Consider the following 18,474-nt stretch of genomic DNA (forward strand, 5'->3'; position numbering starts at 1 on the left):
CTTTAAATTATGCTATTTTAAATGATTGATTAAAATATAAATAATAATTATTTTTAATCTGCTGATAGAAATGTGGCTCTGGAAATGCAACCTGCCTCTTTGCACAATACGAGAAGCTTTCTTCTTTTGAGTATATTTGTATTTAAGGAACTAGAATAGCCTATTTTCAGGGTTTTTTTTTTTATTTCTGGTCCATATAAACATATCTAACTGCAGTATGTGATGAGTAATGTGAAGCTTGCAATTCAGCAAATAATTAGGTTAGAGAATGAATGAAAATATCAAGAAATGTAGAAAAGGTAAAGTGATTTACAACATCTTCAGAGTCTGTATTAAAAGTGTTCAGGTAATGTTTAAATAGGCAGCTCCTTATTACCTGGATACAAAAGGCTTTGTATTCACAGGGGAAGCATGGACTCGGCATGTGATCTATCACCTATTGTCCATGAAAGGCATGTCCTTAATTCATTTAAAAAGTGGCATTTTCAAAGTGATTCACCTCACAGTATGAACTAAACCCAATCATACTACATTTATTCATTTTTACTCATTCTATCTGATCAAATAGCTTCTTTTATATTTATAGTAGTGGTATTTTCATTAAAATAATCTCTCACCAGGTTTCAAAATATTTGGTATAAGATGAATACACTAGACACAACTAGACGATGACTGAAATTCTTATTAATTCAAGTGTGTTGCTGCTTATCCTCACAAACTGTTTTATAATCATGAAAGTATGGGCCCCTAAAAGACTGCATTAAAATAAAAGATTATGGGATCTATTTCAATCTTTCTGATTTTCTCTCTCAATATCACAAAAATGGAATTGTCCATTAAAAAATAAAACATCAATCACAATCCGGCCAAGTCAAACAAAGTTAATATTTCCAAAGATATTTGGGGTCAATTTATCAAGCTCCGTATGGAGCTTGATGCCGCTTGTTTCTGGCGAGCCTTCAGACCGTTGCTCCATAACTTGTCTGCCTGCTCTGAGGCGGCGGACAGAAATCAACCCGATCGAATACGATTGGGTTGATTAACACCCCCTGCTAGCGGCCGCGAATCTGCAGGGGGCGGCATTGCACCAGCATTTCACAAGAACTGCTGGTGCAATGATAAATGCCAACAGCATATGCTGTTGGCATTTATTGATGTGCAGCAGACATGATACTCTACATCGTATCATGTCCACTCGCACTTACATAAATATACCCCTTGATTTCCATTTCCCCATCCACAAATGCACCCTTAAAGAGACAGTCAAGTAAAAAAAAAACTTTCATGATTCAAATAGGGCATATAATTTTAAACAACTTTCCAATTTACTTTTCTCACCAATTGTCCTTTGTTCTCTTGGTATTCTTAGTTGAAAGCTAAACCTAGGAAGTTCATATGCTAATTTCTAAGACATTGAAGGCTGCCTCTAATCTGAATCCATTTTGACAGTTTTTCACCACTTGAGGGCATTAGTTCATGTGTTTCATATAGATAACACTGAGCTTATGCACGTGAAGTTACCTAGGAGTGATCACTGATTGGCTAAAATGCAAGTCTGTCAAAAGAACTGAAATAAGGGGGCTGGTTGCAAAGGCTTAGATACAAGTGTGTTGCAACTGTATAGAGTGGTGTTAATTTTTTATTAAAATTATTTTTCAATGTTATTTACTGATTAGTATACATTGGTATTGATATCTATATTGATTTTGTAATTGGCGATATAGATACGTTTATTCATGTTTTTACTTTTAAATATTGATAATGATGATGTATTCAGTTATTATTTATTTATATAAAAAAAAATATCAACCCGTAAAACACAAACAAATAATTTAAACAGGATATCCTTGAAAAAGCCAAGAGACTATTTGGTGAAACGTACGTCGGAACTGAGCGTGTGATGTCATTTTGTGGGCGATGATCAACCTTCTGAACTACAAACCGTAATCATAGACATTGTATCAAAAGACAGTCTGTGTACAAACGGATGTTCTAGCTGTGGTTGTTCTCTGTAAACCCCTGTGATTTCAACACTTGTTTTAGTAAATTATTTTATATTCTATTGCTTCACATTCATCTGAAGTTCACTTCAATCTGCTCCTGTTGGAGTCTCCCTATGCATTCAAATCTAGAGCTTGATGAGAAACTCTAGAACATGTGAGTATATTGCTTACAAACACATTAATCCTGCAGTCTTACAGGACTTCACCATTGGCAGCACTGTTCTGTTTTATTTTGAGGCTTAACCCTTGGAATCCGGTTGCAGTAGAAACCTGTTTCCTTTGAGGAATAAACCCCTGGGATCATCTATTTACATTTGAAATTGGGACATAGGGGCCCATTTATCAAGCTCCGAATGTTGCTTGAGGGCCCGTGTTTCTGAAGACCACTGCCTCATAACCCTGTCCATCTGCTCTGATGAGGCGGACAGAGATCAACACAATTCAACCCGATCGAGTACGATCAGGTTGATTGACACCCCCTGCTTGCGGCTGCAAATCTGCAGGGGGCGGCATTACACCAGCAGCTCACAAGAGCTGCTGGTGCAATGCTGAATACGGAGAGCGTATTGCTCTCCGCATTCAGCGAGGTCTGTCGGACCTGATCCGCTCTGTCGGATCAGGTCCGACAGACCTTTGTTAAATAGGCCTCTAAGTCTCTTTCTTTTTTTCAAATAATTGAACATATCCTTTTATGCACTAACACACAGTTTTTTTGTATTATTTATTATTTGGTGCAAATCTATCATCATCAAAAATGGTTGTTTCCATTGGTTCCATCTTGTATTTCTGGTCAGAGCATGCGCAAATTGTTGGCCTATGTGGGTTATAGTTAAATCTGTGTGTGATCAGCATTTATCAAGTGCTTTTGGCTGTCAAACTCAATTGGTCCATTTTATGGTTGAAATTTGTTCAATGACGTGTTTTTGGGCGGATTATGATCACCACATTTGATGCTGTCCATGTATTCTATGGGTTAGTTTTCTAATATCTGCTCAGATCTAATATGCTCTTTTTCAGATGTGGAAATGGTGCTATTGTTTGTGTTGCGATCACTCTGATGCTGAAAAAAAGTATATCAGGAGCTGTAAAATGGCTGAAAAACATATTTAGAAAGATTGGAATTGATCCCTTTATGTGGATTCAGAAGCAAAATGATGAGTTATTGTTATTTTTCAGTGGCATGACTTCACCCTAAGAGCACGCAGCAAATCAGTTGCAAAAACACCACGCACGTTATGGCTTTTTCGCATTTGGGGTTGCGCAGCTATTACAAGTTGCAAAATAACTTAATGGTGTGCGTGTTCACCTATTCCCCATAGAAGTCAATGGAGAAGACAAATAGAAAAGAAAAAAAAAACACACAAAAACTCTTATATGTTGCACAAAGCCCATGACATTTTCTCCTTGAAAAGTGTACATAAAAAAGCGAATATTTCATATTGCAAACTTGAATATGTTCCTTTTATTTATAAATAAATATTTGTCTATATATTTGATGATATTTGGACTGATATATCGATTTATTGCAAAATATATTTATGAATATATATATATGTCTAGATATCTCGAGATCTATATGCAAATATCGCATTAAAAATACAATTGAGATATTGTTTAATGTCCATAAGATGTAATGTAAAATATTTTCATTATCTCCATAGTTCCATGTTTCTCTATGTATGTGTATGTATGTCAATGTAAAATCCCTGCGCCAGCTTTTTTTTTCTAACACTTGAGATCTCGTCTTTTCAAGACTTGTAATACCAGCGCAATCACCTAGATTACGAGTTTTGAGTGCTATAGGGAAAGTAAATAACGCAACAAAAGTTGCATTATTTAACCCCCTTAAGCGCTGAAATTACAAGTTTGAAAAACACTGCTCCATACCGCACACAAACAAGCACTGTGTTTGACATGCTCGTGCACACTTTCCCCATAGACATCAATGGGGAGAGCCGGCAAAAAAAAGTTTAACACTTGCAATCGCGGAAACAAAAGCTCTGTAACGCAGCCCCATTGATGTCTATGGGGAAAAAGAAAAGACATTTTAAACCTAACACCCTAACATAAACCCCGAGTCTAAACACCCCTAATCTGCTGCCCCCGACATATGTAACCCTAAACCTAACCCTCATCCTAAAACCCTCTAACTTTAACATAATGAAATTAGCTCTAAATTAAAATTACAATTATTAACTAAATAATACCTATTTAAAACTAAATACAAACTTACCTGTGAAATAAAACCTAAGCTAGCTACAATATAACTAATAGTTATATTGTATCTATCTTAGGTTTTATTTTTATTTCACAGGTAAGTTTGTATTTATTTTAACTAGGTAAATTATTTAGTAAATAGTTATTAACTATTTACTAACTACCTAATTAAAATAAATACAAACGTACCTGTGAAATAAAACCTAAGCTGCCTTACACTAAAACTTAACATTACATAAAATAAAAAAACACTAAAATCACAAAAAATAAAAAAATATACCATTACAAAAAAAAAAAATTATCCAAAAAATAAAGGCCTAGATTACGAGTTGTGCGTTTGGGTTAAAAAGCAGCGTTAAGAGGTCCTAACGCTGCTTTTTAACGCCCGCTGGTATTACGAGTCTTGAAGGTACAGGTGTACCGCTCACTTTTTTGGCCAGACTCGGAAATACCGCAAATCCACTTATGTTAATTGCGTAACCTATATTTTCAATGGGACTTGCATAGCGCCAGTATTATGAGTCTGACCAAAAGTGAGCGGTAGACCCTCTCCTGTTAAGCCTGGTACCGCATTTTAAAGTCAGTAGTTAAGAGTTTTACACTACAACGCATAAAACTCTTAACTAAAGTGCTAAAAAGTACACTAACACCCATAAACTACCTATTAACCCCTAAACCGAGGCACCCCCCATCACAAACACTAAAATACAATTTTTAACCACTAATCTGCCGAACCGGACATCGCCAAAACCTACCTACATTTATTAACCCCTAATCTGCCGCCCCCAACGTCGCCGCCACTATTTTAAATGTATTAACCCCTAAACCTAAATCTAACGCTAACCCTAACCCCACCTAACCCTAGCTTAGGGTTTATTTTTATTTTACAGGCAACTTTGTATTTATTTTAACTAGGTACAATAGTTATTAAATAGTTATTAACTATTTAATAACTACCTAGTTAAAATAAAGACAAATTTACCTGTAAAATAAAACCTAACCTAAGTTACAATTACACCTAACACTACACTATAATTAAATTAATTACCTAAATTAAATACAATTAATTACAATTAAATAAAATTATCTAAAGTACGGAAAAAAAACACTAAATTACAGAAAATAATAAAGAAATTACAAGATTTTTAAACTAATTACATCTACTCTAATCCCCTTAACAAAATAAAAAAGCCCCCCAAAATAAAAAAAAGCCCTACCCTACACTAAATTACAAATAGCCCTTAAAAGGGCCTTTTGCATGGCATTGCCCCAAAGTAATCAGCTCTTTTACCTGTAAAAAAAAAGTATAAATACCCCCCCAACATTAAAACCCACCACCCACACAACCAACCCTACTCTAAAACCCACCCAATCCCCCCTTAAAAAAACCTAACACTAACCCCTTGAAGATCACCCTACCGTGAGAAGTCTTCACCCAACCGGGCAGAAGTGCTCCTCCAGACGGGCAGAAGTCTTCATCCAACCGGGCAGAAGTGGTCCTCTAGACGGGCAGAAGTCTTCATCCAGACGGCATCTTCTATCTTCATCCATCCGGCGTGGAGCGGGTCCATCTTCAAGACATCCAACACAGAGTATCCTCTTCTGTCCACGGCCGACGACTGAATGAAGGTTCCTTTAAATGACATCATCCAAGATGGCGTCCCTTCAATTCCGATTGGCTGATAGAATTCTATCAGCCAATCGGAATTAAGGTAGAAAAAATTATTTTGGCTGATGCAATCAGCCAATAGGATTGAACTTCAATCCTATTGGCTGATCCAATCAGCCAATAGGATTGAGCTGGCATTCTATTGGCTGTTCCAATCAGCCAATAGAATGCAAGTTCAAATCTATTGGCTGATTGCATCAGCCAATAGGATTTTTTATACCTTAATTCCGATTGGCTAATAGAATTCTATCAGCCAATCGGAATTGTAGGAACGCCATCTTGGATGACGTCATTTAAAGGAACCTTCATTCAGTCGTCGGCCATAGACAGAAGAGGATGCTCTGCGTCGGATGTCTTGAAGATGGACCCGCTCCGCGCCGGATGGATGAAGACTTCTGCCCGTCTGGAGGACCACTTCTGCCCGGTTGGGTGAAGACTTCTCACGGTAGGGTGATCTTCAAGGGGTTAGTGTTAGTTTTTTTTAAGGGGGGATTGGGTGGGTTTTATAGTAGGATTGGCTGTATGGGTGGTGGGTTTTAATGTTGGGGGTATTTGTACTTTTTTTTTAAAGGTAAAAGAGCTGATTACTTTGCCCCGCAAAAGGCCCTTTTAAGGGCTATTTGTAATTTAGTGTAGGGTGGGGCTTTGTTTTTATTTTGGGGGGCTTTTTTATTTTGTTAGGGGGATTAGAGTAGGTGTAATTAGTTTAACAATCTTGTAATTTCTTTATTATTTTCTGTAATTTAGTGGGGGGGGTTGTACTTTAGATAATTTTATTTAATTGTAATTCATTGTATTTAATTTAGTTAATTAATTTAATTATAGTGTAGTGCTAGGTGTAATTGTAACTTAGGTTAGGTTTTATTTTACAGGTAAATTTGTCTTTATTTTAACTAGGTAGTTATTAAATAGTTAATAACTATTTAAAAACTATTGTACCTAGTTAAAATAAATACAAACTTGCCTGTAAAATAAAAATAAACCCTAAGATAGCTACAATGTAACTATTAGTTGTATTGTAGCTATCTTAGGGTTTATTTTATAGGTAAGTATTTCGTTTTAAATAGGAATTATTTAGTTAATTGTAGTAATTTTATTTATATTTTTTTTTAATTATATTTAAGTTAGGGGGTGTTAGGGTTAGGGTTAGACTTAGGTTTAGGGGTTAATAACTTTATTATAGTGGCAGCGACGTTGGGGGCAGCAGATTAGGGTTTAATAAATGTAGGTAGGTTGCGGCAACATAGGGGTTAGGGGTTAATAAATAAAATGTAGGTGTCGGCGATGTTGGGGGTGGCAGATTAGGGGTTCATAAGTATAATGTAGGTGGCAGCGGTGTCCGGAGCGGCAGATTAGGGGTTAATAATATAATGCAGGTGTCGGCGATGTTGGGGACGGCAGATTATGGGTTAAAAAGTGTAATATTAGGGGTGTTTAGACTCTGGGTTCATGTTAGGGTGTTAGGTGTAGACATAAAATGTGTTTCCCCATAGGAATCAATGGGGCTGCGTTAGGAGCTTTACGCTGCTTTTTTGCAGGTGTTAGGTTTTTTTTTCAGCCGGCTCTCCCCCATTGATTCCTATGGGGAATTTGTGCACAAGCACCTTCAGCCAGCTCACCGCTAATGTAAGCAGCGCTGGTATTGTGGTGAGATTTTTAGCTAAATTTTTCTCTACACTCACTTTTTTTGCGGCTAACGCCGGGTTTGTAAAAACCAGTAATACCAACGCTGTCTGCAAGTGAGCGGTGAGCATGAACTGCTTGTTAGCACCTCACAGCCTCTAACGCAAAACTCGTAATCTAGGCGAAAGATTATTCTTATTCTAATACCCTTTTAAAAAAACAAACACCCCAAAATAAAAAAGCCCAATCTAGAATAAACTACCAAGGGCCCTTAAAAGGGCCTTTTGGGGGCCCTTAAAGGGCCTTTTGTAGGGCATTGCCCTACGTTAAACAGCTCTTTTGCTACAAAAAACACCCCCTAAAAATATACATTACACAAAATATCAAACAAATTATCGAAAATAAAAAAAAAAATCCTATTCTAATACCCATAAAAAACAAACTAAAAAAACCTTATCTAAAATAAACTACCAATGGCCCTTAAAAGGGCCTTTTGTAGGGCATTGCCCTAAAGATATCAGCTCTTTTTCCAAAAAAAAAAAAAAAATACAAATACCCACTAACATTACAAACCCCACCCCCCCAAACCCACAAAATAAAAAAACTATCTAAAAAACCCTAAAAAAAACCTAAGCTATCCATTGCCCTGAAAAGGGCATTTGTATGGGCATTGCCCTTAAAAGGGCATTTAGCTCTTTTACTACCCAGACCCTAAACTAAAAAATAAAACCCACCCAATAAACCCTTAAAAAAGCCTTACACTAACCCCTAATGATCCACTTACACTTGTTGAAGTCCCACTTGAACGATCTTCATCCCGGAGTTGAAGTCCTAATCCAGGAGGCGAGAAGACTTCATCCAGACGGCCTCTTCAATCTTCATCCAGGCGGCATCTTCTATCTTGATCCCGAAGGCGCGGAGCGGGTCCATCCTGAAGACATCCGGCGTGGAGCATCTTCTTCATACGGTCGCTGCCGTACACAGAATCTTCAATGCAAGGGACGTGATTCAAGATGGCGTCCCTTGCATTAGGTTTTTTATTTTGGGGGGTTGGTTGGGTGGTGGGTTTTACTGTTGGGGGGTCTTTGTATTTTATTTTACAGGTAAAAGAGCTGATATCTTTGGGGCAATGCCCCACAAAAGACCCCTTTATTGGCCTTTGGTAGTTTATTGTAGGCTAGGGTTTTTTATTATTTTGTATGGGCTTTTTTATTTTGATAGGGCTATTAGATTAGGTGTAATTCTTTTTTATTTTGAATAATTTTGTTTGTTATTTTCCGTAATTTAGTGTTTGTTATTTTTTTTTGTAAGTTAGTATTTTTTTTTTGGTAAATAGATAGTTTGTAATTTTTAGAGTAGTGTTAGGATTTTTTTAATTTCATTGTGGGGGGCTTTTGGTTTAGGGGTTAATAGGTTTATTATAGTGGCCTGCGGTTTAGGGCTTCATAACATTAGTATACCGGGGGCTATGTGGGCGGATGGCAGATTAGGGGTTAATTATATTTATATAGTGTTTTCGATGTGCAAGGGCGGTGGTTTAAGGGTTAATAACTTTAGTATAGTGGTGATGATGTCGGGAGCGGCGAAATAGGGGTTAATAAAAAATTTTTAGTGGCGGCGATTTTGGGAGCGGCAGATTAGGGGTTAATAAATTTATTGTAGTGTTTGCAATGCGGGAGGGCCTCGGTTTAGGGGTTAATAGGTTATGAGTTTTATGTTACAGCTTTGTATTGTAACACTCATAACTACTGACTTTAGATGGCATTACGGATCTTGTCATTTTAGGCTGTAACGCTGTTTTTTTAGCCAGAATGCAAAACTTGTAATACCGGCGCTATGAGAATACCATGAAAAAACTTAATTTTTAAGCGTGCGGTACAGACGTTGCGTTACAGGCTCAAAGGCTTGCGGTACACCTATACCAACAAGACTTGTAATGGCTGCATTAGAGAAAATGATGCGTTAGGGGTCACAACGCTGCTATTTGACTCATAACGCAAAACTTGTAATCTAGGTGAAGGAAAATTGTTTGGGAAAAGACTATATCGCGCGCAGGAAATAGATACTGTGCGACTTGTAATCTTGCTGTAAATGTCATGCTCTGGAATTGTGTTGGAAAACAAGTTTCCTGGCTTGTCTGGTTATATAATAAACAACAAAATGTATGCTTGTGGCCCAGTATCTCTGAAATAATAGTAACTAATTTGGGGTCAATCACAATCTTTTAGAAAAGCACCAACTAATTTATCTATAAAACTATCCTTAGACTTTAATGGTATTTTTCTGTTAATAATCTTTAGATATGTTTTTTTCTAAACGATTGTGACCAACCCCTTGGTCTGTAATGAAGGATTAGTTTCAGCAATATCCTGAACAGTGATTCGCTAATATAATCAATTAATTCATTTTTGAGGAAAGAAGAACAAAACAGAATGATCCTAATAGGACATTCCATCTCTGCACTTAACATATCAAATTGTTTACTTTGCCCTTGTGCTTTTATGGATTGGTCTGGTCTTCAGGTGAGAAGAAGTTGAATACATGACTCTGGGTGCACATCTCTATTTTTTAACAATAAAGTGGTTCCTATGGCCTTAGTGTTCTCACCCTCTTTCTGTCCTCCAGATGTCTGCAACTTGTCGAACCAATGGATTGCTGAAAATGCACCAATCAGGAAACAGCCAACTTGTAATGAATACAACTCTGTGCTACACTACACAGCCATCCTACATAATAGTTAGTGATAAAGAGAGGGGCCATAGTAGTCATTGTTTGTAAATAAAAATAATTCACTTATCAGGCAAATAGTTTAAAATTTGGACTTGTTGCAAAATCTAACAAGGAGAGGCCATCAAGCCTCCTCCCATTATGGACCAGATTACAAGTGGAGCTTTACTTAACGTTCCTGTTCAAGTGTTATCTCCTCTAGAAGTAAGCTTTTTGCATGAGTGAGGTAGCGCTCGTATTCCAAGATGGAAGCAAACTGTTTAACCTGATCTGCGTAAAAAGACGAACTTAGGATGTCGCTTGCGTGATAACCTATTCCCCCACAGAAGTCAATGAAGCATAAAAGTGGAAAAAACCCTAAAGCCCTAACACCCTATTTGCACACAAATATTATCAAGTGCGCTAACTCGACATGAAAATATAAATATTTCACATTCCAATGTTCTTCACATATAAAAGTATGTTCTTTTCATAACTACACATTTCTACATATATCTGATTTTTTTTATCTCATGATTATATATAGGAATAGATATACAGCTATATATAGGACTATCTATTTAAAAATTCATAGAACATATTTCCTTATGTGCAGAACATTGGAATGTGAAATATTTACAGTAAACACACAGTATAACACTATTAAAAATTAATTTTGCATAAACATGGTTTTACATGTTTTCATCCACTTAACTGCAAAGGACTCAAGTTAGGGATGGGCGAATGTTTTGCAACATTTGAAAAATTATAGGAATTTTAATACATTCGTTTTGAATTTTGAATGTTTGTACAACATTTGTTTAATATAATAGTATTTCTAATGCTTTCTTTAAATATAATATTCTATTCAAATGTTTCTAATAATTCTATAGAATTATGCAATATTCGAAATAGAAACATTTGAATTGATATATTTGTATCTATTATGTATCACTTTACTAAATTCCCTACCACATGAAATATTGAACTTCTGAATAGAATTTGTTAAATTGAATGAACATTCGAAAATGAAAGTAACATTTGAAAACCGGAAATAACATTTGATTATCGAATTTTAATGGTTTTGAATTCTTATCAACATTCGAATGTCTAAAACGAATGTCCACAGGATTATTCGTTCTACCAAATGATTACACTTTCAGCACATTTGCCATCTCTAGCTCCAATACATATGCGTACATGCATTTATGTGTTTATATGTGTATATATGTCTGTAAATACCATGGGGCCGAATTATCTTGATGCCCCTGTTTCCGCGCGAGCCTTCAGGCTCACTGGAAACAGCAGTGAAGAAGCAGCGGTTTTAAGACTGCTGCTCCATAACTGGTATTCCTGCTCTGATGCTGCGGATATCAAACCACCCGATCCTATACGATCAGGCTGATTGACACCCCCTGCTAGCGGACGATTGGCCGTGAATCTGCATTGGGGTGCAATAATAAATGCAGACAACTGTCTAATATTTTTCCAGCAACGCAAACAAGCCAAAACAATTTTATTAGTAATTTTAGAGTATACTAGAATATGATTTGGAATCCATATCAGATAAGCCAACCTGAACTGCAGATGGAAGTGAGACCTGTTCATCATGTCCCCATCAGAAGAGATCTTTCTCAAATACCCAAACCACTATATGAGAGAGCATGGCAGCCTTATAATAGTAGTGGACATTTGGGACTGATAACCCACACATCCTTAGTGGCATTTGAAGAATCTTCAAAGAAACACTTGGTGGTTTATATGCCCAAATATATGCTGTATAGATAGTTTGAAATTGATCAAGATAGAGTGTTGGGATAATAAATGTCAGGCAGCGGAATAGATAAGTGAGTTTAGGCAGTAGCATCATTTTGACTCTCATAACTCTGCCATACCAAGAGATTTCAGAGAAGTTCCACTTAGATGTTAAACTCCCAAAATTCCCACATCAAAATTATTTGCACAGGTTACTCCAAAATATTGTGATAGAAAAACTCCCAAATTCTTCAGACTAACCGCAGTCCAATTAAAGGAGAAAAGTTGAGATAACTCACTAAATTCTGATGCGGAAAGACGTAGCAAAATCCTCCATTTTGGAGTAATTGATGTTATAAAATGGGAGATCTCCAAATTCTTTTAAGGTTTAAAGCAGTATCGGTAAAGAATGTTAATGTTTAGTAAGGAACACTGTCAAATCATCTGTAAATAGAGCTATTTATGGGGAATGTCACAAAGCATCAATCCTTGGATACCTTTATGTTGTTGTATTCAGCCAGGGGTTCAATAGTTAGCATGAATAATAATGGGAAGAGGGGACAACCCTGTTGCGTGCCATTCCATATATGCAGAGCTGTAAATAAAGCTGTCTGGTAAACCAAAAGGCTCTCAGCACCTCCGACGCGTAATACCACCTCACCCTGTCAAAGGCCTCCTCTGCATCCAATGACAGGGTGACAAGTGGGATTTCCAACTCTGCTGACTACGAAAAGATGTTTAATAGCTGCCTGGTATTATCAAAAGCCCTGTCTCTTAGGTGTAAAGCCCACCTGGTCCCAGTGAAACCCTTACTTATCTTTGACCTGTAACTAAATTGTGATCTCAACAACTATTAATGAGGGCCAGATTTACTTTTCAGGTGCCTGTAGGCACAGAAATTTGAAGCGCCCCGCTTTCCCCCCAAAAACAAACAAACACGTGTATCACTCAAAGTATCCGGATGAAATTTCCAGCAATAGAGCAATTCATATAGGGTACATATGGCCCAAGATTTTTTGTTTATTACTTCCTCCCCTCCTAAAAAATCTAGTACCCCTATCAGCAAGAAATGCGCTGAATGTCACGTGACGAGCCCCGCGCCAATCAAATAGTATTTTTTTTAAATAAGATTCATATAGTTCAATATCAACAAGTAAAGCAATAAATGTGCTAATATAGATGCATTTTGTAGTTGTGAACAAATGTAGAGAAATTTATGCTATGAGATCAGGGTCAAAAATTATGTATTAAGGTTGTCGGTGAGAGCTTTATTAGATGTAAAACTCAGGGGTAAGTTCTTGGGAAAAGACGAGAAGCAGAGAACATGCAGCACAACTTAATAAAAGTGATTAGTAGGGCCGTTAAAGTTGTATATCAGCTTATTCAGAAGTACAATATTGAAGATTAGCTGGCTGAAAAAAGGCACTGAATTTTGTCATAAAAGGTTTCCTAAAAACTTTATGATGTGGTGTAAAGTTACTTTACTATAAACATTTTACAGACACACTGCTGTTTCCAGGTCAAAAACATGAATTTTAATCATAAAACCAATTTTACTCCATTACATCCTCCAAATCATTCAGGGCCAGGCAGATGTGCTTTGCAGGTGTTTTCAGTTGGTTAGTTTTATAAAGTCCAGTTGCTTTTCCACAGTTGGGCTCCTCCAGCCCTTGGAATGTCACAGCCCCTATGGCCAAGTAGAAGATGATAACAGATGTGAGGAGTGGCCCGTCCCCTGGAGCAGCAGCTCTTTCAGCACCTGGTGAAGTTGCCCGGTGTGGGGGTTTATTACCAGAGTAGCTGTTTCCCAGTTACCATCTGTTTGAATTGGGTGTCCTGTTAGCTGGACAGTGCTAGTTACAGATCTCTCCACCCTTAGCGTTCTGCAGTTGGTTATCAGCAGTCACTCCCTATTGGATTAAACAATTGGAGAAGTGTTCCATGTGCGGAACTACCTCAGTGACAACGACATTAACCCATAGTTGCAAGAGAAAACCTAATTAATATTGATAAGAGCTCACCTTGACTATGGAGTATAGTTTTGAAGACCAATTACTAAAAAGAACAATGGAGATCTAGAAGGAGTTCAAGTAAGAGCAACAAAATGGATAAAGGGATTTAGGCTGAGATTTAATAAGGGCCAGACAGACAAGGTTAGCTCCCAAAAACCTGTCTGCAGAGCATCGCAGTAAAGGGGCATCGTTAAACTGCCCACATTTAACATTGCACAAGCTGCTTGTCAGGAAATCACCTTTACTATACTCCACCCACTTTTCCTATAAAGCCTGTCAGTTTAGTGCAGACAGGTGCTTAATATTTTGTGTGCAGATCTGCATGTCTCACCTCCCTGCAGTTCCTGTCTGTTTCCTCATTTCATTACAAGCTAAACCGCCAAACCAAATTTCCAATTTATCCTGATGCTAAGGATTTAACAACGGATATCCATCTACTTTCTACTCACTGATACTGAAAATCACTTCACTTGGATTCTGCCTTTTATCTACTACTGCAAAGTGCTACAACGTCACAACTTGTAACTCAGCTCATCAACTGAAACATTGTGGCAAACGCTATACTTTCCACAATCAATTGAGTGACTCCTTCGCACCAACCTCCATTCCTCATACGGATTTAAGCTTCAAACAAACATCCTTACCGGATTCTACTTTTGCTCACCGTTACACGGCACTTCAACACGCCCACCTGTGACGTAACAGGTAACGGCTCACTGATTCAGTAACGAACCGCTGCTACTGTATGCGCTGTCTCCGCTATCCCTGCTACACAGTATTCACTCCTATTAGAGTGCAGAGACTCTTGTGATCAGTGCAACTTTTACTTTAGTTATATACCTTCTCCTGTGAAGAAACAGGTATCCGTTCCTATTTACATTTAGCTGTCAGTTTTATGTTAGACTACATTAGGGTTATACTTAGGATAGTTATTCCTTATGTTTACTTTGCTGCTGCTATATTTTTCCCAATTGTGCTAAAAATAACATTTGGGAATAGTAGCAATTTAATATATTAATATCACAACATATTCCTTGCTGTTACCTTCCCGTATGTTACAGCCTGAATACACTGTGATACACTTCAGTACCAGTTCCGCAGCTGAGAATCCAATCCATATTACAAGTGCAGCTGAGAAAGGTAATCAGCACCCTGACATAATACTAAGCCCCAAAATGGATCCAGCGGAACTCCCTCAGATTGTCTACAATTTATCACAGAGAGTCGACCAGTTAAGTCATGGCTTACGCGAACTACAGATGGAGAATCAGACTTTACGAGGAATAATAAAGGACTCTATGTCCAAATCACCAGTGCCTGACTCCACACCTGAACCGCAGGTCTCACTACCAGATCTTTTCTCAGGCAACCGAAAACAGTATCGGCAATTCAAAAATGCTTGTAATTTACTATTCAACCTCAAACCCAAAACCTACAATAATGACCGCATTAAGGTTCTCACAATCATCTCTTTCCTGAGAGGTGAACCCAGGGTTTGGGCCGATACCTGCTATGAGAGCAATGATCCCATCCTATCTTCTCTGGATGATTTCTACACCACTATGGACGAGTTGTATCAAGATACTGACGTACAGCTCACCGCTGAAACAAAGATGAGGTGCCTATAACAAGGCCGTAGGGCCGTGGAAGAGTATAAAACTGAGTTCAAGCAGTTTGCAACTGATTCCCAGTGGAATACTGTGGCTCTCAGAAACCAGTTCCGGCTTGGTCTCTCGGATCAGTTGAAAGACGAACTGGCTCGAATTGACCTTCCCTCAACACTTGAAGCCCTCATGAAACTCGCCATACAAATAGATAGAAGGCTCAGAGAAAGAAGACAGGAAAGAGCTCAGTCTGACCCTTTTCCATCTACTACACACAGAGTCTCAAACACCACGCCACCCAAACAACAAACTGAACCAATGGAGATTGGTGTGATTCGTGGTCCACTTTCACCTACCGAAAGAGCTAGACGTAGAAACCTACAACTGTGTATGTACTGTGCTAACCCTGCTCATACCATACAGGACTGTGATATTCTGCTCAAGTCTAAGAAAAGTAAGTTCCATTTCTTCTCTTCTCATGTCACTGGAATTCAACCTACTTACTGTAATCTTTCTTTACTTTTACAGTGGGGAGTAGACAAAACCTGCAACATTGAAGCCATCATCGACTCTGGTGCATATTGCAACTATATAGATAAGGAGTTGGTTAAAAGAAATAAAATTCCACTGATTAGCAAACTTAACCCTGTCTCCATTCGAGTTATTGATGGCTCTACCATCTCTTCTGGTCCTATTACACATCAAACACTCCCCATACATGTCGCTACTACCGATGGACACTCTGAATGTTTATCATTTGACGTCCTTCCTTCTCCTCTATTCCCAGTTGTTCTCGGCTTACAGTGGCTCCAAAGACACCAGCCCCAGATTAATTGGGGTAGCTTACAACTTACCTTCTCTTCCCCTTATTGCAAGCAACATTGCCACCTTCAGACAAATTGCTGTTTACAACTCTCAGAAGCTCCACCAACTCTTCCTCAACAATACTCAGATTTCTCTGATGTGTTCAGTAAAAAACAGGCAGAGACTTTACCACCACACCGTGAGTACGACTGTCCTATTGAATTGCAACCGGGTGCTACAATACCATATGGACACCTTTACCCTCTCAGCCAACCTGAGTTAGAACATCTGAAGGCTTACATCGATGAGAACTTACGGAAGGGTTTCATTCGTCCCTCAACCTCTCCCGCTGGGGCCGGAATATTCTTCGTCAAAAATAAGGATTCCAGCCTCAGACCAATAATAGATTACTGTGAATTGAACAAGAGAACCATAAAAAACCGTTACCCATTACCCCTCATCCCTGAACTTATCGAAAGGCTCTATCAGGCAAAGATCTTCACAAAACTTGATTTACGCGGGGCATACAACCTTGTCCGAATCAGAAAGGGGGACGAGTGGCTAACAGCTTTCCGCTCAAGATACGGGCATTTTGAGTATCTCGTTATGCCTTTTGGGCTTTGCAATGCCCCTGCTACTTTTCAGCACTTCGTCAATGACGTTTTCAGAGATCTTCTAGACACATGTCTTGTAATTTATCTTGATGATATTCTTGTTTTTTCCAACTCAGAACAAGAGCATGTTTTACACGTCAGGAAGGTTCTTGAGAGATTGAGAGAACACCATCTATTTGCAAAATTGGAGAAATGTACCTTCCATACCACAGAGCTCTCATATCTCGGGTACCACATTAGTCCTGATGGAATAAAGATGGAAGACACTAAGGTTCAAACTGTTAGGGACTGGATCAGGCCTAAAACTAGAAAAGGGGTACAACGCTTCCTAGGGTTCGCAAATTATTACAGGAAGTTCATAAAAAATTTCTCACAAATTGCCAAACCTCTGTCACGTCTCACTGCTACTAATACTCCTTTTCAATGGACACCTCAGGCTACTGAAGCTTTCAATAACTTAAAGCACCGTTTCACCACTGCCCCAATCCTAGCCTTTCCTGATCCGTCCTTACCATACATCCTCGAGGTTGACTCCTCAGATTTCGCTATAGGCGCCGTCATCTCCCAGAGACCCACTTCCTCCGGACCCATTCATCCAGTTGCGTATTATTCAAAGCTCATGTTACCTGCCGAACGCAATTACCCAATAGGAGAGAAGGAGCTTCTTGCTATCAAACGCGCATTAGAACATTGGAGGCATCTCCTAGAAGGCACTGAGAAACCAATAACCATATTTACTGATCATAAAAACCTTGAATTCTTACAAACGAATAAAACCCTATCCTCTCGACAAATCCGGTGGTATTTGTATTTCACACGCTTTAATTTCAACATAGTCTACAAACCAGCAAACAAAAACCATAAAGCTGATGCTCTCTCAAGGATGGTGGACACTCCTCCTTCTCCTACTTCCATAAAGCAGATCATACCCACTGAACATTTCATTAGATTTTCTGATCCGCTTCCAAACCAGTTACGTGATTCCTTGTTGTCTGACATCCAATTACCACTCCACAAGCTCACTAAAGGTTCAGATGGTCTCTACTATCATGACAAAAGACTGTATATACCACCTTCTCTCAGACAAACCATCATCCAACGCCACCACATCCCCCCTACTTCAGGTCATCAAGGCATTACCAGAACTGCAGAAAAGATTTCAAGATGTTATTGGTGGCCCGACTTAACCCAGTCTGTCTCTGAATACATAAAAAATTGTGTGGTCTGTATAACAACAAAATCAGAAAATAAACCACCATATGGTTTCCTTATGCCCATAAAAGTCCAAGACAAACCGTGGCAACATGTAGGCTTGGATTCCATCGTCGATCTTCCACTCTCATCTAAACAAAATACCATATTGGTTGCTATAGACTTGTTCACCAAGATGGCACACTTTATCCCCTTCCATAAGGTACCTTCATCTTCGGAAACGGCAGACTTATTCCTACAGAACGTAGTCCGCTT

The sequence above is a fragment of the Bombina bombina genome, chromosome 1 (assembly GCF_027579735.1).
Source record: "Bombina bombina isolate aBomBom1 chromosome 1, aBomBom1.pri, whole genome shotgun sequence".
Classification (NCBI taxonomy): Eukaryota; Metazoa; Chordata; class Amphibia; order Anura; family Bombinatoridae; genus Bombina; species Bombina bombina.